The sequence below is a fragment of the Carassius carassius genome, chromosome 38 (assembly GCF_963082965.1).
Source record: "Carassius carassius chromosome 38, fCarCar2.1, whole genome shotgun sequence".
Taxonomy (NCBI): Eukaryota; Metazoa; Chordata; class Actinopteri; order Cypriniformes; family Cyprinidae; genus Carassius; species Carassius carassius.
The window spans coordinates 3,196,416-3,222,832 of NC_081792.1; the positions used below are offsets into that span (position 1 = coordinate 3,196,416).

At 43.8% G+C, this 26,417-nt stretch overlaps 19 non-coding genes across 19 annotated transcripts; 7 read left to right on the forward strand and 12 right to left on the reverse strand.

The window, feature by feature from the left end:
• Positions 1-2,942: 2,942 nt before the first annotated feature.
• Positions 2,943-3,014, forward strand: trnae-cuc (transfer RNA glutamic acid (anticodon CUC)). Its single transcript has one exon. It is a non-coding gene; the product is annotated as a tRNA-Glu (tRNA).
• Positions 3,015-10,667: 7,653 nt separating this feature from the next.
• On the reverse strand, positions 10,668-10,755 carry trnas-gga (transfer RNA serine (anticodon GGA)). The gene is given in 2 exon segments: positions 10,668-10,703; positions 10,719-10,755. It is a non-coding gene; the product is annotated as a tRNA-Ser (tRNA).
• A 1,050-nt stretch (positions 10,756-11,805) lies between these two features.
• On the reverse strand, positions 11,806-11,878 carry trnar-acg (transfer RNA arginine (anticodon ACG)). Its single transcript has one exon. It is a non-coding gene; the product is annotated as a tRNA-Arg (tRNA).
• Positions 11,879-12,009: 131 nt separating this feature from the next.
• trnae-cuc (transfer RNA glutamic acid (anticodon CUC)) lies at positions 12,010-12,081 on the forward strand. Its single transcript has one exon. It is a non-coding gene; the product is annotated as a tRNA-Glu (tRNA).
• Positions 12,082-12,292: 211 nt separating this feature from the next.
• On the reverse strand, positions 12,293-12,364 carry trnae-uuc (transfer RNA glutamic acid (anticodon UUC)). The gene has a single exon. It is a non-coding gene; the product is annotated as a tRNA-Glu (tRNA).
• Positions 12,365-15,255: 2,891 nt separating this feature from the next.
• On the forward strand, positions 15,256-15,327 carry trnae-cuc (transfer RNA glutamic acid (anticodon CUC)). Its single transcript has one exon. It is a non-coding gene; the product is annotated as a tRNA-Glu (tRNA).
• A 211-nt stretch (positions 15,328-15,538) lies between these two features.
• Positions 15,539-15,610, reverse strand: trnae-uuc (transfer RNA glutamic acid (anticodon UUC)). The gene has a single exon. It is a non-coding gene; the product is annotated as a tRNA-Glu (tRNA).
• An 847-nt stretch (positions 15,611-16,457) lies between these two features.
• Positions 16,458-16,530, reverse strand: trnar-acg (transfer RNA arginine (anticodon ACG)). The gene has a single exon. It is a non-coding gene; the product is annotated as a tRNA-Arg (tRNA).
• A 131-nt stretch (positions 16,531-16,661) lies between these two features.
• On the forward strand, positions 16,662-16,733 carry trnae-cuc (transfer RNA glutamic acid (anticodon CUC)). Its single transcript has one exon. It is a non-coding gene; the product is annotated as a tRNA-Glu (tRNA).
• A 276-nt stretch (positions 16,734-17,009) lies between these two features.
• Positions 17,010-17,081, reverse strand: trnae-uuc (transfer RNA glutamic acid (anticodon UUC)). The gene has a single exon. It is a non-coding gene; the product is annotated as a tRNA-Glu (tRNA).
• A 770-nt stretch (positions 17,082-17,851) lies between these two features.
• trnae-cuc (transfer RNA glutamic acid (anticodon CUC)) lies at positions 17,852-17,923 on the forward strand. The gene has a single exon. It is a non-coding gene; the product is annotated as a tRNA-Glu (tRNA).
• Positions 17,924-18,134: 211 nt separating this feature from the next.
• trnae-uuc (transfer RNA glutamic acid (anticodon UUC)) lies at positions 18,135-18,206 on the reverse strand. Its single transcript has one exon. It is a non-coding gene; the product is annotated as a tRNA-Glu (tRNA).
• A 1,398-nt stretch (positions 18,207-19,604) lies between these two features.
• Positions 19,605-19,676, reverse strand: trnae-uuc (transfer RNA glutamic acid (anticodon UUC)). The gene has a single exon. It is a non-coding gene; the product is annotated as a tRNA-Glu (tRNA).
• A 2,906-nt stretch (positions 19,677-22,582) lies between these two features.
• Positions 22,583-22,655, reverse strand: trnar-acg (transfer RNA arginine (anticodon ACG)). Its single transcript has one exon. It is a non-coding gene; the product is annotated as a tRNA-Arg (tRNA).
• Positions 22,656-22,778: 123 nt separating this feature from the next.
• Positions 22,779-22,850, forward strand: trnae-cuc (transfer RNA glutamic acid (anticodon CUC)). The gene has a single exon. It is a non-coding gene; the product is annotated as a tRNA-Glu (tRNA).
• Positions 22,851-23,717: 867 nt separating this feature from the next.
• On the reverse strand, positions 23,718-23,805 carry trnay-gua (transfer RNA tyrosine (anticodon GUA)). Its single transcript is given in 2 exon segments — positions 23,718-23,753; positions 23,769-23,805. It is a non-coding gene; the product is annotated as a tRNA-Tyr (tRNA).
• Positions 23,806-24,592: 787 nt separating this feature from the next.
• Positions 24,593-24,680, reverse strand: trnay-gua (transfer RNA tyrosine (anticodon GUA)). The gene is given in 2 exon segments: positions 24,593-24,628; positions 24,644-24,680. It is a non-coding gene; the product is annotated as a tRNA-Tyr (tRNA).
• Positions 24,681-25,933: 1,253 nt separating this feature from the next.
• On the forward strand, positions 25,934-26,005 carry trnae-cuc (transfer RNA glutamic acid (anticodon CUC)). The gene has a single exon. It is a non-coding gene; the product is annotated as a tRNA-Glu (tRNA).
• Positions 26,006-26,270: 265 nt separating this feature from the next.
• trnae-uuc (transfer RNA glutamic acid (anticodon UUC)) lies at positions 26,271-26,342 on the reverse strand. Its single transcript has one exon. It is a non-coding gene; the product is annotated as a tRNA-Glu (tRNA).
• Between the last annotated feature and the right edge of the window lie 75 nt (positions 26,343-26,417).

Genomic DNA, 26,417 nt, shown 5'->3' on the forward strand with positions numbered 1-26,417 from the left:
AGGTGAGGGTGGCTGAGGGTCCTGTGGCTGTCTCAAGGGACACAGTCGGACAGGTGAGGGTGGCTGAGGGCCCTGTGGCTGTCTCAAGGGACACAGTCAGACAGGTGAGGGTGGCTGAGGGTCCTGTGGCTGTCTCAAGGGACACAGTCGGACAGGTGAGGGTGGATGAGGGCCCTGTGGCTGTCTCAAGGGACACAGTCGGACAGGTGAGGGTGGCTGAGGGTCCTGTGGCTGTCTCAAGGGACACAGTCGGACAGGTGAGGGTGGCTGAGGGCCGCGCACGTGCCTGGGCCAAAGCTACAAAAAAAAACACAGGACAAACAGATAAACATGACTACTGAACAGCAATAAATGCTAAACAAACCAAAAAAGTGTTATACAAATAAATGTTTGCTTACAAGGTGCGACTTTGAGGGGGGAAACCAGTCTTTTTACAGCCTTGTTCAAGTTTTTTTGGTTAGGCAACTTCCTAACCAAGAGGGAGCGGAGAGAGGCAGTAGAAGTATGGGTGGTGGTAGTGTGCTGGGTGGGGGTGGTGAACTCTGTGGGGGCAGAGTGCTGGGAGTCAGCAGCATGCTGGGGAGCTTTCCCAGCATATTGCTCTTCCTTCATGGCAATGGCAATTCTGCCAGAAGGAAAGAGCTCAATATACTCCCTGAAACTCCCCTTGTTGTGGGCATGTTCTTGGGAGTCTTTGCTGCCTCCTGTGGGGTCCCTCTTCATAGCTGCCACCAGATAAGCAGCATACCCCAGGGCATTTTCAGCCACCCACCTAAATGTTTGCCCACGAAATACACCAAACTGGATTTCAAAGAAACCCAACAGGTGCTTTCTGTTAGACAGATCTCCGTGGTGCTCACTTAAACTTTTCCTGGCTTTGTCCAGCACTTTCTCCGGGGGCAGGGGTCTTGTGTATGACTTTCCTCTGTTGGCTTCCTTCACCTTTGACGCTTCCACTGTATCCGTCAGATTCAGGCTTCCATCAGCCCGTCTCCTGAAGCGAGGTTCCATCTAAATTAAAAAAAGTGAACTATATTTACTTATGATCACCTTTTAATGTTGATTTTATATTATGCTGTGTTTGTGTATATATTTTTCTACAGGCTAAAAATGTTGGCTAACATATCAGAATTATCCCAGAGTAAGAGGTAATTTTTTCAGATAATTATTATACATTAAAATATAACTTTTGTCCCACCTGAGACAGGGAAGGGAAAGTTCAGTCTATTCTATGTGATCTCCTTTTTAAAGACAAATATTTCACAAATTTGTCTGCTCTATTACAAGTAAAGATCATACATTCAAAATTCTAGAATCAAAATATACTTAAAGTACTAAAAGTAGAAGCATAATGCATACTATATTATTGCATTATAACAAGTAATGCATTAATGTGTAAGAATCGTTTTAATGTTGCAGCTGGTAAAACTGTAACTTAATATACTTTATATTCTGCTTGGTCGACTAATCTACAAAAATATGAAATACTTTTTTTTTATTATAATATTTTACATTGATTAGCTGAATTATTAGCTTGTCTGAACTACAGGTTATTCATTCAAAACAACTTTATATATTTGACACTTTATTTTTATGTTAACATAAAAACACAACTCACTTTACAATATGCTGGCACTAATATGCAATAAATAAATACAATTAAATGCATTAATTCATGCTTAATTCATGCACAGATAATCATGACTTAATATATAACTCATTAAGGACCAAACCATTTATTAATTATTACTGCATTGGCAACAAATGAACATTTTATATGATTCATAGATAAAGAAATCAATAAATTGTTGTTATTAGTTAAATGTGTCATAATGTATCCATTCCTTAATAACATATTATATTAACTAACAGTGTAAAATTATATCAATAATGAATCATTAGATAATAATTTGTAAAGATATCATTATGTTATTACTTTAACTTTACTTGTTGAGGTACATGACTAATTAAAAAAAAATCCATAACCACAATATCATTTTAACAATATGTTAATAGCTCTTTACCTCAACATGTAAAGTCATAACATGATTCCTTTGAAAATCATTAGCTCATGATTAATTAAAGCTGACAACTGGAAGTTGAAGTAAATAGCTTTGGCCACTGTAGTAATTAAAATATACATTTACGTCATTAGTTAATATAATGTTATTAAGGAACTAATACATTAAAGTAAATTTAACTAATAAAATTGTATTTATTAATTTATCTATGAAACATATAGAATGTTTATTAGTTGCTGATGTAGTAATCATTAATTAATGGTTTAAGTTAGTCCTTCATTCGTTTACATTAACTCATGATTATCTGTGCATTCGTTAAGTATAAATTAATGCATATTTGTGCACCAGTATTGTAAGTGTTACTTTTTTATTGATAAAAGATTCACTTACATTGCAAATGTTGGTTAGAAATTAATCGATGACCGTTATCTTCTTCTTCAGCCGTGATCCGCAAGTCTCCGGGGGTTCTTGACGTTATCAATTGTTGTTGATAACTTGTTGTTACTACGGAGAATCACGGATGAGGAACGAGCGCTTATTGGTCAATTTCTTGTTGTTACTGGGTGGAATCACGGTTGCAATACGAGCGCTGATTGGCTAATTGCTTGTTGTTACTGGGGGGAATCACGGTTGCGATACGAGCGCTGATTGGCTACTGCGCGGTTGCTATACGAGCGCCGATTGGCTAAAACATAAATTTCATGGTTGCAGCCGGGAACGTGATTGGCTGTCATAACAAAGAATAACCACGACCTACAGGTGACATGGAGCGCCACTGGCCCACCAATAGTAAAGACCCCTGATTGCTACAGAGTTGTTGGTTTTAGATGTGACAGTGGCAAGCATTGCTGTCTGCTTATTCTCACCTTGTTATCAGTAGGTAAGCCTACCAGTCCACCAGCCCACCAGCCCACCATCCCCTCCCTGGTGGTCTAGTGGTTAGGATTCGGCACTCTCACTGCCGCGGCCCGAGTTCGATTCCCGGTCAGGGAAAGCTCTTTTGGCTTCCAATTGTGGACTGCGAATTCAAGCTCTGCTAACAGCTGCGAGAAAGCCAGCTCCAAACCAAAAAAAATGGTGAACACTTGAAAAAAAGACCTCCTTCGAGCCAGAGTCGAAGGAGGCAAAAAGAAGCATGCGCTCCGATACCAGGAGTCGAACCCGGGCCGTCTGGGTGAAAACCAGGAATCCTAACCGTTAGACCATATGTGATTTGGACGCCTTAAACTGGCCAGTGGCGCACTTTCCATACATGTGGTCAGTGTGGGCGCAGGATCTTGTAGTGGCCTGTTGCTTTTGGTCTGGGACTGTAACAATGTGATAATAATTTGGCAAAACAAGAATTATCCAAAATGACGGTTTTCTGAATTAAATAGTGTTGTATGCATTCAAGGGATCTGTTTTTTTTTTTTACTCACCCCGGGGGTTCAGTTTTTTTTGGCAGATTCCTGTCAAAGTCAAAGTCACCTTTATTTATATAGTGCTTTAAACAAAATACATTGCGTCAAAGCAACTGAACAACATTCATTAGGAAAACAGTGTCAATAATGCAAAAATGATAGTTAAAGGCAGTTCATCATTGAATTCAGTGATGTCATCTCTGTTCACTTAAATAGTGTCTGTGCATTTATTTGCAATCAAGTCAACGATATCGCTGTAGATGAAGTGACCCCAACTAAGCAAGCCAGAGGCGACAGCGGCAAGGAACCGTAACTCCGAATGGAGGAAAAAAAAACCTTGGGAGAAACCAGGCTCAGTTGGGGGGCCAGTTCTACTCTGACCAGACGAAACCAGTAGTTCAATTCCAGGATGCTGCAAATTCAGATTGTGCAGAAGAATCATCTGTTTCCTGTGCCCTTGTCCTGGTGCTCCTCTGAGACAAGGTCTTTACAGGGGATCTGTATCTGGGGCTCTAGTTGTCCTGGTCTCTGCTGTCTTTCAGGGATGTAGAGGTCCTTTCTAGGTGCTGATCCAGCATCTGGTCTGGATACGTACTGGATCCGGGTGACTGCAGTGACCCTCTGATCTGGACACAGACTGGATCTGGTGGCCACGGTGACCTCGGAACAAGAGAGAAACACAAATATTAGCGTAGATGCCATTCTTCTAATGATGTAGCAAGTACTTAGGGTGTTATGGGAAGTGTTTCCGGTTCCGGTTTACCTAATTAATGCAGCCTAAAAATCCTTTAACTGATTTGGATAATAAAAGCATTATAGTATGTTATGTGTATGCCAGGTTAAAGAGATGGGTCTTTAATCTAGATTTAAACTTCAAGAGTGTGTCTGCCTCCCGAACAATGTTAGGTAGGTTATTCCAGAGTTTAGGCGCCAAATAGGAAAAGGATCTGCCGTCCGCAGTTGATTTTGATATTCTAGGTATTATCAAATTGCCTGAGTTTTGAGAACGTAGCAGACGTAGAGGATTATAATGTAAAAGGAGCTCATTCAAATACTGAGGTGCTAAACCATTCAGGGCTTTATAAGTAATAAGCAATATTTTAAAATCTATACGATGCTTGATAGGGAGCCAGTGCAGTGTTGACAGGACCGGGCTAATATGGTCATACTTCCTGGTTCTAGTAAGAACTCTTGCTGCTGCATTTTGGACTAGCTGTAGTTTGTTTACTAAGCGTGCAGAACAACCACCCAATAAAGCATTACAATAATCTAACCTTGAGGTCATAAATGCATGGATTAACATTTCTGCATTTGACATTGAGAGCATAGGCCGTAATTTAGATATATTTTTGAGATGTAAAAATGCAGTTTTACAAATGCTAGAAACGGGGCTTTCTAAGGAAAGATTGCGATCAAATAGCACACCTAGGTTCCTAACTGATGACGAAGAATTGACAGAGCAACCATCAAGTCTTAGACAGTGTTCTAGGTTATTACAAGCGGAGTTTTTAGGTCCTATAATTAACACCTCTGTTTTTTCAGAATTTAGCAGTAAGAAATTACTCGTCATCCAGTTTTTTATATCGACTATGCAATCCATTAGTTTTTCAAATTGGTGTGTTTCACCGGGCTGCGAAGAAATATAGAGCTGAGTATCATCAGCATAACAGTGAAAGCTAACACCATGTTTCCTGATGATATCTCCCAAGGGTAACATATAAAGCGTGAAGAGTAGCTGCCCTAGTACTGAGCCTTGAGGTACTCCATACTGCACTTGTGATCGATAGGATACATCTTCATTCACTGCTACGAACTGATGGCGGTCATATAAGTACGATTTAAACCATGCTAATGCACTTCCACTGATGCCAACAAAGTGTTCAAGTCTATGCAAAAGAGTGTTGTGGTCAATTGTGTCAAACACAGCACTAAGATCCAATAAAACTAATAGATGATAAGAGCAGATCATTTGTAACTCTAAGGAGAGCAGTCTCAGTACTATGATACGGTCTAAATCCTGACTGGAAATCCTCACATATACCATTTTTCTCTAAGAAGGAATATAATTGTGAGGATACCACCTTTTCTAGTATCTTGGACAGAAAAGGGAGATTCGAGATTGGTCTATAATTAACTAGTTCTTTGGGGTCAAGTTGTGGTTTTTTGATGAGAGGCTTAATAACAGCCAGTTTGAAGGTTTTGGGGACATATCCTAATGACAATGAGGAATTAATAATAGTCAGAAGAGGATCTATGACTTCTGGAGGCACCTCTTTTAGGAGCTTAGATGGTATAGGGTCTAACATACATGTTGTTGGTTTAGATGATTTAACAAGTTTATACAATTCTTCCTCTCCTATGGTAGAGAATGAGTGGAACTGTTCCTCAGGGGGTCTATAGTGCACTGTCTGATGTGATACTGTAGCTGACGGCTGAATGGTTGCAATTGTATCTCTAATAGTATCGATTTTAGAAGTAAAGTAGTTCATAAAGTCATTACTGATGTGGTGTTGGGAAATGTCAACACTTGTTGAGGCTTTATTTTTTTTAATTTAGCCACTGTATTGAATAAATACCTGGGGTTATGTTTGTTTTCTTCTAAAAGAGAAGAAAAGTAATCGGATCTAGCAGTCTTTAATGATTTTCTGTAGGATATGTTACTTTACCGCCAAGCAATACGAAATACCTCTAGTTTTGTTTTCCTCCAGCTGCGCTCCATTTTTCGGGCTGCTCTCTTTAGGGTGCGAGTATGCTCATTATACCATGGTGTCAAACTGTTTTCCTTAACCTTCCTTAAGCATAAAGGAGCAACTTTATTTAAAGTGCTAGAAAAGAGAGTCCATAGTTTCTGTTACGTCATCAAGTTGTTCTGAGGTTTTGGATATGCTAAGGAATTTGGTTACATCAGGAAGATAACTTAAAAAGCAGTCTTTTGTGTTAGAAGTGATGGTTCTTCCATACTTGTAACAAGAAGTAGAATTTACAATTTTGGCTATATGAAGTTTGCACAGAACTAAATAATGATCTGAGATATCATCACTTGGCTGAATAATTTCAACACCATCAACATCAATTCCATGTGACAGTATTGAATCTAGAGTATGATTTCGACAATGAGTAGGTCCTGAAACGTGTTGTCTAACCCCAATAGAGTTCAGAATGTCTATAAATGCTGATCCCAATGCATCTTTTTCATTATCAACATGGATTTTAAAATCACCAACTATTAAAACTTTATCTGAATCCAGAACTAACTCGGACATCTGAGAAATCCTGAAAACGTTGTTATAAATTGAAGCAACACTTCCACCTTTGCCTTTTAGACGCGGCTCATGTTTATAACAGTGATGTTAGGGGGTGGACTCATTTAAAATAATGTAATCATCAGGTTTTAGCCAGGTTTCTGTCAAACAGAGTACATCTATATTATGATCCTGTGATTGCTGAATTGATACCTTGAACTGGTAATTAAGCTCTTGTCCAGGTGAAAATACTTGTGTCATGCATCTGAAAACACACATTGCAACCGTTATCTAGATGAAAATCTGCCTATCATCGGTCTGTCAAGGTACAAAATTGACATATTGTGAGGTTAATAACGAAAGTGAGACCAATTTTTAATCCGCAAAGTTGCTGATTATTCGCTCGTTCAGTTTAATGCAGATTACAATTTATTCTCAATGTCCAGGTGGCAATTAGTGATAAGGCTTCAAAATGGCAAGCCCGTGACATCAAAACAACATGGCATTACACCCTTCAAAGTAATAAAGCAGTTACAGAGTAGCAATGAAATTGTTCATTCGAAAATCAACTGGCTGCCAGCCTGCAGTTTATTTCCCCTTTAATCGCCGAGCTTGTCGGAGTGCTTGTGAGACGAATGGCAATACCGAAGCATGTCCGTGTCTTCCCTAGACATCGGAATGGGTGTGCAGAATGTCTTTTTTGGAAAAAAAGAAGAATGCCTGAAGATTTGCCTTTTCTTCTGGATTTTGGAGAAGAGAAAAAAAACACATTAGACCAATAAATGGTGAGCACTTGAAAAAAAGACCTCCTTCGAGCCAGAGTCGAACCAGCGACCTAAGGATTGCCAACACTCCAACCTACAGTCCTCCACTCTACCAGCTGAGCTATCGAAGGGCCAAAGTGTTAGACAGAACCTCGACATCTGGTGCAGGAAGATGTGCTGGATTTTTGAGGAGGGAAGCAAAAAGGAGCATGCATTCCCATACCGAGAGTCGAACCCGGGCTGCCTGGGTGAAAAACAGGAATCCTAACCGCTAGACCATATGGGATTTGGACACCTTAAACTGGCCATTGGCGCACTTTCCATACATGTGGTCAGTGTGGGCGCAGGATCTTGTAGTGGCCTGTTGCTTTAGGTCTACGACTGTAACAATGTGATAATAATTTGGCAAAACAAGATTTATCCAAAAGGACGTTTTTCTGAATTATATAGTGTTGTATGCATTCAAGGGATCTGTTTTTTTTACTCACCCCGGGGGTTCAGTTTTGTTGGGCAGATTCCTGTGATTGCTGAATTGATTCCTTGAACTGGTAATTAAGCTCTTGTCCAAGTGAAAATACTTGTGTCATGCATCTGAAAACACACATTGCAACCGTTATCTAGATGAAAATCTGCCTATCATCGGTCTGTCAAGGTACAAAATTGACATATTGTAAGGTTAATAATGAAAGTGAGACCAATTTTTTATCCGCAAAGTTGCTGATTATTCGCTCGTTCAGTTTAATGCAGATTACAATTTATTCTCAATGTCCAGGTGGCAATTAGTGATACGGCTTCAAAATGGCAAGCCCGTGACATCAAAACAACATGGCATTACACCCTTCAAAGTAATGAAGCAGTTACAGAGTAGCGATGAAATTGTTCATTCGAAAATCAACTGGCTGCCTGCCTGCAGTTTATTTCCCCTTTAATCGCCGAGCTTGTCGGAGTGCTTGTGAGACGAATGGCAATACCGAAGCAGAATCAGAATCAGAATGAGCTTTATTGCCAGGTATGTTTACACATACAAGGAATTTGTTTTCGTGACAGAAGCTCCACAGTACAACAGAATGACAGCGACAGAACATAAAACACATAATAAAAGAATATAAAAATACAAATAATACAAATAAGTAGATAAGGATTGACAATATACAAATTGACAATTGTAGGCAGGTATATTACAAAAATGCTGTTATGTATGTACATGTATATTCTGTGCAAAATTTAAGTGTATACTAAGTATGTGTGTTAGATAAATTAAGTGTATGTGTATATAAATATAAAGTGTAGTGTGTTCAGTGTGTATCAGCTGTTCATAAGATGGATTGCCTGAGGGAAGAAACTGTTCCTGTGTCTGGTTGTTCTGGTGCTCAGTGCTCTGTAGCGTCGACCAGATGGCAACAGTTCAAAGAGGGAGTGTGCTGGATGTGAGGGGTCCAGAGTGATTTGAACAGCCCTTTTGCTCACTCTGGATAAGTACAGTTCTTGAATAGATGGGAGAGTTGAACCGATGATTCGCTCAGCAGTCCGGACTACCCTCTGTAGTCTTCTGAGGTCAGATTTAGAAGCTGAGCTGAACCAGACAGTTACTGAAGTGCAGAGGATGGATTCGATGATGGTGGAGTAGAACTGTTTCAGCAGATCCTGTGGCAGGTTAATTTTCCTCAGCTGGCGAAGGAAGTACAACCTCTGCTGGGCCTTTTTCACAATGGAGTCAATGTGAATGTCCCACTTCAGGTCCTGAGAGATAGTGGTGCCCAGGAACCTGAATGACTCCACTGCAGTCACAGTGCTGTTCATGATGGTGAGTGGGGGGAGTGCAGGGGGGTTTCTCCTGAAGTCCACAATCATCTCCACTGTTTTGAGCGTGTTAAGCTCCAGGTTGTTGAGAGTGCACCAGACAGCCAGCTCTTTAACCTCCTGCCTGTAAGCAGACTCGTCACCATCCTGAATGAGGCCGATGAGTGTGGTGTCATCTGCAAACTTCAGGAGCTTGACAGAGGGGTCCTTAGATGTGCAATCATTAGTGTACAGGGAGAAGAGCAGTGGGGAGAGAACGCACCCCTGGGGAGCTCCGGTGCTGATTGTACGGGTGCTGGATGTGTATTTTCCCAGCCTAACTAGCTGCTGCCTGTCTGTCAGGAAGCTGTTGATCCACTGACAGACGGAGGTGGGCACGGAGAGCTGAGTTAGTTTGGGCAGGAGGAGGTTTGGCATGATCGTGTTAAAAGCCGAGCTGAAGTCCACAAACAGGATCCTCACATAGGTTCCCGGTCTGTCTAGGTGTTGCAGAACATAATGCAGTCCAATGTTTACTGCGTCTTCCACAGACCTGTTTGCTCTGTAGGCAAACTGAAGAGGATCCAGCAAGGGTCCAGTGATGTCCTTCAGGTGGGACAGCACCAGTTTTTCAAATGACTTCATGACTACGGATGTTAAAGCCACAGGCCTGTAGTCATTTAGTCCTGTAATTTTGGGTTTCTTTGGGACGGGGATGATGGTGGAGCGTTTGAAGCATGAAGGGACTTCGCACAGCTATAGCGATCTGTTGAAGATCTGTGTGAAGATGGGGGCCAGCTGGTCAGCACAGGATTTCAGACAGGCTGGTGTAACACAATCTGGGCCTGGTGCTTTTTTCCTTTTCTGCTTCCGGAAGACCTGGCGCACCGCATCCTCGCTGATCTGTATTGCAGGTGTGGGGGAGAGGGGGGATGCAGGAGGTGTGAATGGTGAGAGTGCTTGATTGGAGAGGTGTTCAGGATGGGTTGCAGGAGCTGAAAATGGTGTGAACGGTTGTGTGGAGAGGCATTCAGGGTTGGTTGCAGGAGTTGTTATTGGTGTGAACGATTGTGTGGAGAGGCGTTCAGGGCAGGTGATGGGTGTTCTTTCAAACCTGCAGTAAAACTCGTTCAGATCGTCTGCCAGTCGTTGATTTTCCACAGTGCTAGGGGGTGGTGTCTTGTAATTGGTGATCTTCTTTAGACTTTTCCACACTGTTGCTGAGTCGTTCGAAGTGAACTGAGTCCAATTTGGCAAAACAAGAATTATCCAAAAGTACGGTTTTCTGAATTATATAGTGTTGTATATAGTGTTGTACTCACCGCCGCGGCCCGGGTTCGATTCCCGGTCAGGGAAAGCTCTTTTGGCTTCCAATTGTGGACTGCGAATTCAAGCTCTGCTAACAGCTGCGAGAAAGCCAGCTCCAAACCAAAAAAATGGTGAGCACTTGAAAAAAAGACCTCCTTCGAGCCGGAGTCAAACCAGCAACCTAAGGATTGCCAACACTCCAACCTCCAGTCCTCCGCTCTACCAGCTGAGCTATCGAAGGGACAAAGTGTTAGACAGAACCTCGACATATCACGGTCTTGTAGCTCTACTGCTGGGCAAAAAGTCACTTCTGGTGCAGGAAGATGTGCTGGATTTTTGAGGAGGGAATCAAAAAGGAGCATGCGTTCCCATACCGGGAGTCAAAGCTGGGCCGCCTGGGTGAAAACCAGGAATCCTAAGCGCTAGACCATATGGAATTTGGAAACCTTGAACTGGTCATTGGCTTCTGGCGCACTTTACATACATGTGGTCAGTGTGGGCGCAGGATCTTGTAGTGGCCTGTTGCTTTAGGTCTGCGACTGTAACAATGTGATAATAATTTGGCAAAACAAGAATTATCCATAAGGACGGTTTTCTGAATTATATAGTGTTGTATGCATTCAAGGGATCTGTTTTTTTTACTCACCCCGGGAGTTCAGTTTATTTGGGCAGATTCCTGTGATTGCTGAATTGATACCTTGAACTGGTAATTAAGCTCTTGTCCAGGTGAAAATACTTGTGTCATGCATCTGAAAACACACATTGCAACCGTTATCTAGATGAAAATCTGACTATCATCGGTCTGTCAAAATACAAAATTGACATATTGTGAGGTTAATAATGAAAGTGAGACCAATTTTTAATCTGCAAAGTTGATGATTATTCGCTCGTTCAGTTTAATGCAGATTACAATTTATTCTCAATGTCCAGGTTGCAATTATTGATAAGGCTTCAAAATGGCAAGCCCGTGACATCAAAACAACATGGCATTACACCCTTCAAAGTAATGAAGCAGTTACAGAGTAGCGATGAAATTGTTCATTCGAAAATCAACTGGCTGCCAGCCTGCAGTTTATTTCCCCTTTAATCGCAGAGCTTGTCGGAGTGCTTGTGAGACGAATGACAATACCAAAGCATGTCCGTGTCTTCCCTAGACATCGGAAAGGGTGTGCAGAATATGTCTTTTTTGGAAAAAAAGAAGAATGCCTGAAGATTTGCCTTTTCTTCTGGATTTTGGAGAAGAGAAAAAAAACACAACAACAAAATAAGCCGGAGAAAAACAAGAACAGAGCGAGCCAGCCAGGAGTCGAACCTAGAATCTTCTGATCCGTAGTCAGACGCGTTATCCATTGCGCCACTGGCCCACCAATAGTAAAGACTCCTGATTGCTACAGAGTTGTTGGTTTTAGATGTGAAAGTGGCAAGCATTGCTGTCTGCTTATTCTCACCTTGTTTTCAGGAGGTAAGCCCACCAGCCCATTAACCCACCAGCCCCTCCCTGGTGGTCTAGTGGTTAGGATTCGGCGCTCTCACTGCCGCGGCCCAGGTTCGATTCCTGGTCAGGGAAAGCTCTTTTGGCTTCCAATTGTGGACTGCGAATTCAAGCTATGCTAACAGCTGCGAGAAATCCAGCTCCAAACCGAAAAAATGGTGAGCACTTGAAAAAAAGACTTCCTTCGAGCCGGAGTCGAACCAGCAACCTAAGGATTGCCAACACTCCAACCTGGTGCAGGAAGATGTGCTGGATTTTTGAGGAGGGAAGCAAAAAGAAGCATGCGTTCCCATACCGGGAGTCGAACCCGGGCCGCTTGGGTGAAAACCAGGAATCCTAACCGCTAGACCATATGGGATTTGGTCACCTTAAACCGGCCAGTGGCGCCCTTTCCATACATGTGGTCAGTGTGGGCGCAGGATCTTGTAGTGGCCTGTTGCTTTAGGTCTGCGACTGTAACAATGTGATAATAATTTGGCAAAACAAGAATTATCCAAAAGGGCGGTTTTCTGATTTATATAGTTTTGTATGCATTCAAGGGATCTGTTTTTTTACTCACCCCGGGGGTTCAGTTTTTTGGGCAGATTCCAGTGAACCTAGAATCTTCTGATCCGTAGTCAGACGCGTTATCCATTGCACCACTGGCCCACCAATAGTAAAGACCCCTGATTGCTACAGAGTTGTTGGTTTTAGATGTGACAGTGGCAAGCATTGCTGTCTGCTTATTCTCACCTTGTTTTCAGGAGGTAAGCCCACCAACCCTCCAGCCCCTCCCTGGTGGTCTAGTGGTTAGGATTCGGTGCTCTCGCCGCCTGGGTTCGATTCCCGGTCAGGGAAAGCTCTTTTGGCTTCCAATTGTGGACTGCGAATTCTAGCTCTGCTAACAGCTGCGAGGAAGCCAGCTCCAAACCAAAAAAATGGTGAGCACTTGAAAAAATGACCTCATTCGAGCTGGAGTCGAACCAGCGACCTAAGGATTGCCAACACTCCAACCTACAGTCCTCCGCTCTACCAGCTGAGCTATCAAAGGGGCGAAGTGTGAGACAGAACCTCGAGATATCACGGTCTTGTAGCTCTACTGCTGGCCAAAAAGTCACTTCTGGTGCAGGAAGATGTGCTGGATTTTTGAGAAGGGAATCAAAAAGGAGCATGCGTTCCCATACCGGGAGTCAAACCTGGGCCGCCTGGGTGAAAACCAGGAATCCTAAGCGCCAGACCATATGGGATTTGGAAACCTTAAACTGGCCATTGGCTTCTGGCGCACTTTCCATACATGTGGTCAGTGTGGGCGCAGGATCTTGTAGTGGCCTGTTGCTTTAGGTCTGCGACTGTAACAATGTGATAATAATTTGGCAAAACAAGAATTATCCAAAAGGACGGTTTTCTGAATTATATAGTGTTGTATGCATTCAAGGGATCTGTTTTTTTTTTACTCACCCCGGGAGTTCAGTTTATTTGGGCAGATTCCTGTGATTGCTGAATTGATACCTCGAACTGGTAATTAAGCTCTTTTCCAGGTGAAAATACTTGTGTCATCCATTTGAAAACACACACGAAAACCGCTATCTAGAGGAAAAACTGCCTATTGTCACTCTGTCAAGGTACAGAAATGACATTGTGAGGGTAACAATGAAAGTGAGACCAACTTTTAATCGGCAAAGTTGCTGATTATTCGCTCCTTCAGTTTAACTCAGTTTACAACTTATTCTAAATGTCCAGGTGGCAATTAGTGATAAGGCTTCAAAATGGCAAGCCCATGACATCAAAACCACATGGCATTATACCCTTCAAAGTAATGAAGCAGTTACAGAGTAGCGATGAAATTGTTCATTCGAAAATCAACTGGCTGCCAGCCTGCAGTTTATTTCCCCTATAAGCGCCGAGCTTGTCGGAGTGCTTGTGAGACGAATGGCAATACCGAAGCATGTCCGTGTCTTCCCTAGACATCGGAAAGGGTGTGCAGAATATGTCTTTTTTGGAAAAAAAGAAGAATGCCTGAAGATTTGCCTTTTCTTCTGGATTTTGGAGAAGAGAAAAAAACACAACAACAAAATAAGCCGGAGAAATACAAGCACAGAGCGACCCAGCCAGGAGTCGAACCTAGAATCTTCTGATCCGTAGTCAGACGGGTTATCCATTGCACCACTGGCCCACCAATAGTAAAGACTCCTGACTGCTACAGAGTTGTTGGTTTTAGATGTGAAAGTGGCAAGCATTGCTGTCTGCTTATTCTCACCTTGTTTTCAGGAGGTAAGCCCACCAGCCCATTAACCCACCAGCCCCTCCCTGGTGGTCTAGTGCTTAGGATTCGGCGCTCTCACCACCGCAGCCCGGGTTCGATTCCCGATCAGGGAAAGTTCTTTTGGCTTCCAATTGTGGACTGCAAATTCAAGCTCTGCTAACAGCTGCAAGAAAGCCAGCTCCAAACCAAAAAAATGTTGAGCACTTGAAAAAAAGACCTCCTTTTTGAGGAGAGAAGCAAAAAAGATCAAGCTTTCCCATCACGGGAGTCGACCCCTGGCTGCATTGGAGAAATCCAGGAATCCTAACTGCTAGACTATATGGGAACTGGCCAGCTTTAACTGGGCAGAAGCTTGTGGGCCACTTTCATTAAATCTGTCCAGTGTGGTTTACAGAAATAAATTGTGTTACATGAATTCAAGGGTCATGTTTGTTGACTCACCCCGGGGGTTCAGTTTTTTGGCCAGAGTCCTGTGATTGCTGAATTGATACCTTGAACTGGTAATTAAGCTCTTGTCCAGGTGAAAATACTTGGGTCATGCATCTGAAAACACACATTGCAACCGTTATCTGGATGAAAAACTGTCTATCGTCGGTCTGTCAAGGTCCAAAATTGACATACGAATGGCAATACCGAAGCATGTCCGTGTCTCCCCTAGACATCGGAATGGGTGTGCAGAATATGTTTTTTTTTGGAAAAAAAAAGAAGAATGCCTGGAGATTTGCCTTTACTTCTAGATTTTGGAGAAGAAAAAAAAACAACAACAAAATAAGCCTGAGAAAAACAAGCACAGGGCAAGCCAGCCAAGAGTTGAACCTAGAATCTTCTGATCCGTAGTCAGACACGTTATCCATTGCACCACTGGCCCTCCGATAGTAGATACTCCCGATTGCTACAGAGTTGTTGGTTTTAGATGTGACAGTGGCAAGCATTGTTGTCTGCTTATTCTCACCTTGTTATCAGGAGGTAAGCCTACCAGCCCACCAGCCCACCAGTCCACCAGTCCCTCCCTGGTGGTCTAGTGGTTAGGATTCGGCGCTCTCACCGCCGCGGCCCAGGTTCGATTCCTGGTCAGGGAAAGCTCTTTTGGCTTCCAATTGTGGACTGCGAATTCAAGCTATGCTAACAGCTGCGAGAAATCCAGCTCCAAACTGAAAAAATGGTGAGCACTTGAAAAAAAGACTTCCTTCGAGCCGGAGTCGAACCAGCGACCTAAGGATTACCAACACTCCAACCTGGTGCAGGAAGATGTGCTGGATTTTTGAGGAGGGAAGCAAAAAGAAGCATGCATTCCCATACCGGGAGACGAACCCGGGCCGCCTGGGTGAAAACCAGGAATCCTAACCGCTAGACCATATGGGATTTGGACACCTTTAACCGGCCAGTGGCGCACTTTCCATACATGTGGTCAGTGTGGGCGCAGGATCTTGTAGTGGCCTGTTGCTTTAGGTCTGCAATTGTAACAATTTGATAATAATTTGGCAAAACAAGAATTATCCAAAAGGACGGTTTTCTGAATTATATAGTGTTGTATGCATTCAAGGGATCTGTTTTTTTTTACTCACCCCGGGAGTTCAGTTTATTTGGGCAGATTCCTGTGATTGCTGAATTAATACCTCAAACTGGTACTTAAGCTCTTTTCCAGGTGAAAATACTTGTGTCATCCATTTGAAAACACACACGAAAACCGCTATCTAGAGGAAAAACTGCCTATTGTCACTCTGTCAAGGTACAAAAATGACATTGTGAGGGTAACAATGAAAGTGAGACCAACTTTTAATCGGCAAAGTTGCTGATCATTCGCTCCTTCAGTTTAACTCAGTTTACAACTTATTCTCAATGTCCAGGTGGCAATTAGTGATAAGGCTTCAAAATGGCAAGCCCATGACATCAAAACCACATGGCATTATACCCTTCAAAGTAATGAAGCAGTTACAGAGTAGCGATGAAATTGTTCAATTCGAAAATCAACTGGCTGCCAGCCTGCAGTTTATTTCCCCTATAAGCGCCGAGCTTGTCGGAGTGATTGTGAGACGAATGGCAATACCGAAGCATGTCCGTGTCTTCCCTAGACATCGGAAAGGGTGTGCAGAATATGTCTTTTTTGGAAAAAAAGAAGAATGCCTGAAGATTTGCCTTTTCTTCTGGATTTTGGAGAAGAGAAAAAAAACACAACAACAAAATAAACCGGAGAAATACAAGCACAAAGCGAGCCAGCCAGGAGTCGAACCTAGAATTTTCTGATCCGTAGTCAGACGTGCTATCCATTGCGCCACTGGCCCACCAATAGTAAAGACTCCAGATTGCTACAGAGTTGTTGGTTTTAGATGTGAAAGTGGCAAGCATTGCTGTCTGCTTATTCTTACTTTGTTTTCAGGAGGTAAGCCCACCAGCCCATTAACCCACCAGCCCCTCCCTGGTGGTCTAGTGGTTAGGATTCGGCGCTCTCACCACCGCGGCCCGGGTTCGATTCCCGATCAGGGAAAGCTCTTTTGGCTTCCAATTGTGGACTGCAAATTCAAGCTCTGCTAACAGCTGCAAGAAAGCCAGCTCCAAACCAAAAAAATGGTGAGCACTTGAAAAAAAGACCTCCTTCGAGCCAGAGTCGAACCAGCGACCTAAGGATTGCCAACACTCCAACCTACAGTCCTCCACTCTACCAGCTGAGCTATCGAAGGGGCAAAATGTTAGACAGAACCTCGACATCTGGTGCAGGAAGATGTACTGGATTTTTGAGGAGGGAAGCAAAAAGGAGCATGCGTTCCCATACCGGGAGTCGAACCCGGGCCGCCTGGGTGAAAACCAGGAATCCTAACCGCTAGACCATATGGGATTTGGACACCTTAAACTGGCCATTGGCGCACTTTCCATACATGTGGTCAGTGTGGGCGCAGGATCTTGTAGTGGCCTGTTGCTTTAGGTCTGCGACTGTAACAATGTGATAATAATTTGGCAAAACAAGAATTATCCAAAAGGACGGTTTTCTGAATTATATAGTGTTGTATGCATTCAAGGGATCTGTTTTTTTTACTCACCCCGGGGGTTCAGTTTTTTGGGGCAGAGTCCTGTGATTGCTGAATTGATACCTTGAACTGGTAATTAAGCTCTTGTCCAGGTGAAAATACTTGTGTCATGCATCTGAAAACACACATTGCAACCGTTATCTGGATGAAAAACTGTCTATCGTCGGTCTGTCAAGGTCCAAAATTGACATACGAATGGCAATACCGAAGCATGTCCGTGTCTCCCCTAGACATCGGAATGGGTGTGCAGAATATGTTTTTTTTTTGGAAAAAAAAGAAGAATGCCTGGAGATTTGCCTTTACTTCTAGATTTTGGAGAAGAAAAAAAAAACAACAACAAAATAAGCCTGAGAAAAACAAGCACAGGGCAAGCCAGCCAAGAATTGAACCTAGAATCTTCTGATCCGTAGTCAGACACGTTATCCATTGCGCCATTGGCCCTCCGATAGTAGATACTCCCGATTGCTACAGAGTTGTTGGTTTTAGATGTGACAGTGGCAAGCATTGTTGTCTGCTTATTCTCACCTTGTTATCAGGAGGTAAGCCTACCAGCCCACCAGCCCACCAGTCCACCAGTCCCTCCCTGGTGGTCTAGTGGTTAGGATTCGGTGCTCTCATCGCCGCGGCCCAGGTTCGATTCCTGGTCAGGGAAAGCTCTTTTGGCTTCCAATTGTGGACTGCGAATTCAAGCTCTGCTAACAGCTGCGAGAAATCCAGCTCCAAACTGAAAAAATGGTGAGCACTTGAGAAAAAGACTTCCTTCGAGCCGGAGTCGAACCAGCGACCTAAGGATTACCAACACTCCAACCTGGTGCAGGAAGATGTGCTGGATTTTTGAGGAGGGAAGCAAAAAGAAGCATGCGTTCCCATACCGGGAGACGAACCCGGGCCGTCTGGGTGAAAACCAGGAATCCTAACCGCTAGACCATATGGGATTTGGACACCTTTAACCGGCCAGTGGCGCACTTTCCATACATGTGGTCAGTGTGGGCGTAGGATCTTGTAGTGGCCTGTTGCTTTAGGTCTGCAACTGTAACAATTTGATAATAATTTGGCAAAACAAGAATTATCCAAAAGGACGGTTTTCTGAATTATATAGTGTTGTATGCATTCAAGGGATCTGTTTTTTTTTACTCACCCCGGGAGTTCAGTTTATTTGGGCAGATTCCTGTGATTGCTGAATTAATACCTCAAACTGGTACTTAAGCTCTTTTCCAGGTGAAAATACTTGTGTCATCCATTTGAAAACACACACGAAAACCGCTATCTAGAGGAAAAACTGCCTATTGTCACTCTGTCAAGGTACAAAAATGACATTGTGAGGGTAACAATGAAAGTGAGACCAACTTTTAATCGGCAAAGTTGCTGATTATTCGCTCCTTCAGTTTAACTCAGTTTACAACTTATTCTCAATGTCCAGGTGGCAATTAGTGATAAGGCTTCAAAATGGCAAGCCCATGACATCAAAACCACATGGCATTATACCCTTCAAAGTAATGAAGCAGTTACAGAGTAGCGATGAAATTGTTCATTCGAAAATCAACTGGCTGCCAGCCTGCAGTTTATTTCCCCTATAAGCGCCGAGCTTGTCGGAGTGCTTGTGAGACGAATGGCAATACCGAAGCATGTCCGTGTCTTCCCTAGACATCGGAAAGGGTGTGCAGAATATGTCTTTTTTGGAAAAAAAGAAGAATGCCTGAAGATTTGCCTTTTCTTCTGGATTTTGGAGAAGAGAAAAAAAACACAACAACAAAATAAGCCGGAGAAATACAAGCACAGAGCGAGCCAGCCAGGAGTCGAACCTAGACTCTTCTGATCCGTAGTCAGACGTGTTATCCATTGTGCCACTGGCCCACCAATAGTAAAGACTCCAGATTGCTACAGAGTTGTTGGTTTTAGATGTGAAAGTGGCAAGCATTGCTGTCTGCTTATTCTTACCTTGTTTTCAGGAGGTAAGCCCACCAGCCCATTAAACCACCAGCCCCTCCCTGTTGGTCTAGTGGTTAGGATTTGGCGCTCTCACCACCGCGGCCCGGGTTCGATTCCTGATCAGGGAAAGCTCTTTTGGCTTCCAATTTTGGACTGCAAATTCAAGCTCTGCTAACAGCTGCAAGAAAGCCAGCTCCAAACCAAAAAAATGGTGAGCACTTGAAAAAAAGACCTCCTTCGAGCCAGAGTCGAACCAGCGACCTAAGGATTGCCAACACTCCAACCTACAGTCCTCCACTCTACCAGCTGAGCTATCGAAGGGGCAAAGTGTTAGACAGAACCTCGACATCTGGTGCAGGAAGATGTACTGGATTTTTGAGGAGGGAAGCAAAAAGGAGCATGCGTTCCCATACCGGGAGTCGAACCTGGGCCGCCTGGGTGAAAACCAGGAATCCTAACCGCTAGACCATATGGGATTTGGACACCTTAAACTGGCCATTGGCGCACTTTCCATACATGTGGTCAGTGTGGGCGCAGGATCTTGTAGTGGCCTGTTGCTTTAGGTCTGCGACTGTAACAATGTGATAATAATTTGGCAAAACAAGAATTATCCAAAAGGACGGTTTTCTGAATTATATAGTGTTGTATGCATTCAAGGGATCTGTTTTTTTTACTCACCCCGGGGGTTCAGTTTTTTTGGGCAGATTCCTGTGATTGCTGAGTTGATACCTTGAACTGGTAATTAAGCTCTTGTCCAAGTGAAAATACTTGTGTCATGCATCTGAAAACACAGATTGCAACCGTTATCTAGATGAAAATCTGCCTATCATCGGTCTGTCAAGGTACAAAATTGACATATTTTGAGGTTAATAATGAAAGTGAGACCAATTTTTTATCCACAAAGTTGCTGATTTTTCGCTCGTTCAGTTTAATGCAGATTACAATTTATTCTCAATGTCCAGGTGGCAATTAGTGATGAGGCTTCAAAATGGCAAGCCCGTAACATCAAAACAACATGGCATTACACCCTTCAAAGTAATGAAGCAGTTACAGAGTAGCGATGAAATTGTTCATTCGAAAATCAACTGGCTGCCAGCCTGCAGTTTATTTCCCCTTTAATCGCCGAGCTTGTCGGAGTGCTTGTGTGATGAATGGCAATACCGAAGCATGTTACGCGACTCCCCATAGACATCGGAACCTCAATCTATCAGGGTTCTGTAGCTCTACTGCTGTCCAAAAAGTCACTTCTGGTGCAGGAAGATGTGCTGGCTTTTTGAGGAGAGAAGCCAAAAAGATCAAGCTTTCCCATCACGGGAGTCGACCCCTGGCTGCATGGGAGAAATCCAGGAATCCTAACTGCTTGACCATATGGGAACTGGCCAGCTTTAACTGGGCAGAAGCTTGTGGGCCACTTTCATTAAATCTGGCCAGTGTGGTTTACAGAAATAAATGGTGTTACATGAATTCAAGGGTCATGTTTGTTGACTCACCCCGGGGGTTCAGTTTTTTGGCCAGAGTCCTGTGATTGCTGAATTGATACCTTGAACTGGTAATTAAGCTCTTGTCCAAGTTAAAATACTTGTGTCATGCATCTGAAAACACACATTGCAACCGTTATCTGGATGAAAAACTGTCTATCGTCGGTCTGTCAAGGTCCAAAATTGACATACGAATGGCAATACCGAAGCATGTCCGTGTCTCCCCTAGACATCGGAATGGGTGTGCAGAATATGTTTTTTTTTGGAAAAAAAGAAGAATTGAGATTTGCCTTTACTTCTAGATTTTGGAGAAGAAAAAAAAACAACAACAAAATAAGCCTGAGAAAAACAAGCACAGGGCAAGCCAGCCAGGAGTCGAACGTAGAATCTTCTGATCCGTAGTCAGACACGTTATCCATTGCGCCACTGGCCCACTGATAGTAGAGACTCCCGATTGCTACAGAGTTGTTGGTTTTAGATGTGACAGTGGCAAGCATTGTTGTCTGCTTATTCTCACCTTGTTATCAGGAGGTAAGCCTACCAGCCCACCAGCCCACCAGCCCACCAGTCCCTCCCTGGTGGTCTAGTGGTTATGATCTTGTAGTGGCCTGTTGCTTTAGGTCTGCGACTGTAACATTGTGATAATAATTTGGCAAAACAAGAATTATCCATAAGGACGGTTTTCTGAATTATATAGTGTTGTATGCATTCAAGGGATCTGTTTTTTTTACTCCCCCCGGGGGTTCAGTTTTTTTGGGCAGATTCCTGTGATTGCTGAGTTGAACCTTACCTTGAACTGGTAATTAAGCTCTTGTCCAAGTGAAAATACTTGTGTCATGCATCTGAAAACACAGATTGCAACCGTTATCTAGATGAAAATCTGCCTATCATCGGTCTGTCAAGGTACAAAATTGACATATTTTGAGGTTAATAATGAAAGTGAGACCAATTTTTTATCCACAAAGTTGCTGATTATTCGCTCGTTCAGTTTAATGCAGATTACAATTTATTCTCAATGTCCAGGTGGCAATTAGTGATGAGGCTTCAAAATGGCAAGCCCGTGACATCAAAACAACATGGCATTACACCCTTCAAAGTAATGAAGCAGTTACAGAGTAGTGATGAAATTGTTCATTCGAAAATCAACTGGCTGCCAGCCTGCAGTTTATTTCCCCTTTAATCGCCGAGCTTGTCGGAGTGCTTGTGTGATGAATGGCAATACCGAAGCATGTTACGCCACTCCCCATAGACATCGGAACCTCAATCTATCAGGGTTCTGTAGCTCTACTGCTGTCCAAAAAGTCACTTCTGGTGCAGAAAGATGTGCTGGCTTTTTGAGGAGAGAAGCAAAAAAGATCAAGCTTTCCCATCACGGGAGTCGACCCCTGGCTGCATGGGAGAAATCCAGGAATCCTAACTGCTAGACCATATGGGAACTGGCCAGCTTTAACTGGGCAGAAGCTTGTGGGCCACTTTCATTAAATCTGGCCAGTGTGGTTTACAGAAATAAATGGTGTTACATGAATTCAAGGGTCATGTTTGTTGACTCACCTCGGGGGTTCAGTTTTTGGCCAGAGTCCTGCGATTACTGAATTGATACCTTGAACTGGTAATTAAGCTCTTGTCCAGGTGAAAATACTTGTGTCATGCATCTGAAAACACACATTGCAACCGTTATCTGGATGAAAAACTGTCTATCGTCGGTCTGTCAAGGTCCAAAATTGACATACGAATGGCAATACCGAAGCATGTCCGTGTCTCCCCTAGACATCGGAATGGGTGTGCAGAATATGTTTTTTTTTTGGAAAAAAAGAAGAATGCCTGGAGATTTGCCTTTACTTCTAGATTTTGGAGAAGAAAATAAAAACAACAACAAAATAAGCCTGAGAAAAACAAGCACAGGGCAAGCCAGCCAGGAGTCGAACCTAGAATCTTCTGATCCGTAGTCAGACACGTTATCCATTGCGCCACTGGCCCACCGATAGTAGAGACTCCCGATTGCTACAGAGTTGTTGGTTTTAGATGTGACAGTGGCAAGCATTGTTGTCTGCTTATTCTCACCTTGTTATCAGGAGGTAAGCCTACCAGCCCACCAGTCCCTCCCTGGTGGTCTAGTGGTTAGGATTCGGCGCTCTCACCGCCGCGGCCAAGGTTCGATTCCTGGTCAGGGAAAGCTCTTTTGGCTTCCAATTGTGGACTGCGAATTCAAGCTCTGCTAACAGCTGCGAGAAATCCAGCTCCAAACCAAAAAAATGGTGAGCACTTGAAAAAAAGACTTCCTTCAAGCCGGAGTCGAACCAGCGACCTAAGGATTGCCAACACTCCAACCTGGTGCAGGAAGATGTGCTGGATTTTTGAGGAGGGAAGCAAAAAGAAGCATGCGTTCCCATACCGGGAGACGAACCCGGGCCGCCTGGGTGAAAAAAAGGAATCCTAACCGCTAGACCATATGGGATTTGGACACCTTAAACCGGCCAGTGGCGCACTTTTCATACATGTGGTCAGTGTGGGCGCAGGATCTTGTAGCGGCCTGTTGCTTTAGGTCTGCGACTGTAACAATGTGATAATAATTTGGCAAAACAAGAATTATCCAAAAGGGCGGTTTTCTGATTTATATAGTTTTGTATGCATTCAAGGGATCTGTTTTTTTACTCACCCTGGGGGTTCAGTTTTTTGGGCAGATTCCAGTGAACCTAGAATCTTCTGATCCGTAGTCAGACGCGTTATCCATTGTGCCACTGGCCCACCAATAGTAAAGACCCCTGATTGCTTCAGAGTTGTTGGTTTTAGATGTGACAGTGGCAAGCATTGCTGTCTGCTTATTCTCACCTTGTTTTCAGGAGGTAAGCCCACCAACCCACCAGCCCCTCCCTGGTGGTCTAGTGGTTAGGATTCGGTGCTCTCGCCGCCTGGGTTCGATTCCCGGTCAGGGAAAGCTCTTTTGGCTTCCAATTGTGGACTGCGAATTCTAGCTCTGCTAACAGCTGCGAGGAAGCCAGCTCCAAACCAAAAAAATGGTGAGCACTTGAAAAAATGACCTCCTTCGAGCTGGAGTCGAACCAGCGACCTAAGGATTGCCAACACTCCAACCTACAGTCCTCCGCTCTACCAGCTGAGCTATCAAAGGGGTGAAGTGTGAGACAGAACCTCGAGATATCAAGGTCTTGTAGCTCTACTGCTGGCCAAAAAGTCACTTCTGGTGCAGGAAGATGTGCTGGATTTTTGAGAAGGGAATCAAAAAGGAGCATGCGTTCCCATACCGGGAGTCAAACCTGGGCCGCCTGGGTGAAAACCAGGAATCCTAAGCGCCAGACCATATGGGATTTGGAAACCTTAAACTGGCCATTGGCTTCTGGCGCACTTTCCATACATGTGGTCAGTGTGGGCGCAGGATCTTGTAGCGGCCTGTTGCTTTAGGTCTGCGACTGTAACAATGTGATAATAATTTGGCAAAACAAGAATTATCCAAAAGGGCGGTTTTCTGATTTATATAGTTTTGTATGCATTCAAGGGATCTGTTTTTTTACTCACCCTGGGGGTTCAGTTTTTTGGGCAGATTCCAGTGAACCTAGAATCTTCTGATCCGTAGTCAGACGCGTTATCCATTGTGCCACTGGCCCACCAATAGTAAAGACCCCTGATTGCTTCAGAGTTGTTGGTTTTAGATGTGACAGTGGCAAGCATTGCTGTCTGCTTATTCTCACCTTGTTTTCAGGAGGTAAGCCCACCAACCCACCAGCCCCTCCCTGGTGGTCTAGTGGTTAGGATTCGGTGCTCTCGCCGCCTGGGTTCGATTCCCGGTCAGGGAAAGCTCTTTTGGCTTCCAATTGTGGACTGCGAATTCTAGCTCTGCTAACAGCTGCGAGGAAGCCAGCTCCAAACCAAAAAAATGGTGAGCACTTGAAAAAATGACCTCCTTCGAGCTGGAGTCGAACCAGCGACCTAAGGATTGCCAACACTCCAACCTACAGTCCTCCGCTCTACCAGCTGAGCTATCAAAGGGGCGAAGTGTGAGACAGAACCTCGAGATATCAAGGTCTTGTAGCTCTACTGCTGGCCAAAAAGTCACTTCTGGTGCAGGAAGATGTGCTGGATTTTTGAGAAGGGAATCAAAAAGGAGCATGCGTTCCCATACCGGGAGTCAAACCTGGGCCGCCTGGGTGAAAACCAGGAATCCTAAGCGCCAGACCATATGGGATTTGGAAACCTTAAACTGGCCATTGGCTTCTGGCGCACTTTCCATACATGTGGTCAGTGTGGGCGCAGGATCTTGTAGTGGCCTGTTGCTTTAGGTCTGCGACTGTAACAATGTGATAATAATTTGGCAAAACAAGAATTATCCAAAAGGACGGTTTTCTGAATTATATAGTGTTGTATGCATTCAAGGGATCTGTTTTTTTTTACTCACCCCGGGAGTTCAGTTTATTTGGGCAGATTCCTGTGATTGCTGAATTGATACCTCGAACTGGTAATTAAGCACTTTTCCAGGTGAAAATAATTGTGTCATCCATTTGAAAACACACACGGCAAACGCTTTCTAGAGGAAAAACTGCCTATTGTCACTCTGTCAAGGTACAAAAATGACATTGTGAGGGTAACAATGAAAGTGAGACCAACTTTTAATCGGCAAAGTTGCTGATTATTCGCTCCTTCAGTTTAACTCAGTTTACAACTTATTCTAAATGTCCAGGTGGCAATTAGTGATAAGGCTTCAAAATGGCAAGCCCATGACATCAAAACCACATGGCATTATACCCTTCAAAGTAATGAAGCAGTTACAGAGTAGCGATGAAATTGTTCATTCGAAAATCAACTGGCTGCCAGCCTGCAGTTTATTTCCCCTATAAGCGCCAAGCTTGTCGGAGTGCTTGTGAGACGAATGGCAATACCGAAGCATGTCCGTGTCTTCCCTAGACAACGGAAAGGGTGTCCAGAATATGTCTTTTTTGGAAAAAAAGAAGAATGCCTGAAGATTTGCCTTTTCTTCTGGATTTTGGAGAAGAGAAAAAAAACACAACAACAAAATAAGCCAGAGAAAAACAAGCACGGAGCGAGCCAGCCCGGAGTCGAACCTAGAATCTTCTGATCTGTAGTCAGACGCGTTATCCATTGTGCCACTGGCCCACCAATAGTAAAGACCCCTGATTGCTACAGAGTTGTTGGTTTTAGATGTGAAAGTGGCAAGCATTGCTGTCTGCTTATTCTCACCTTGTTTTCAGGAGGTAAGCCCACCAGCCCATTAACCCACCAGCCCCTCCCTGGTGGTCTAGTGGTTAGGATTCGGCGCTCTCACCACCGCGGCCCGGGTTCGATTCCCGATCAGGGAAAGCTCTTTTGGCTTCCAATTGTGGACTGCAAATTCAAGCTCTGCTAACAGCTGCAAGAAAGCCAGCTCCAAACCAAATAAATGGTGAGTACTTGAAAAAAAGACCTCCTTCGAACCAGCGACCTAAGGATTGCCAACACTCCAACCTACAGTCCTCCACTCTACCAGCTGAGCTATCGAAGGGCCAAAGTGTTAGACAGAACCTTGACATCTGGTGCAGGAAGATGTACTGGATTTTTGAGGAGGGAAGCAAAAAGGAGCATGCATTCCCATACCGGGAGTCGATCCCGGGCCACCTGGGTGAAAACCAGGAATCCTAACCGCTAGACCATATGGGATTTGGACACCTTAAACTGGCCATTGGCGCACTTTCCATACATGTGGTCAGTGTGGGTGCAGGATCTTGTAGTGGC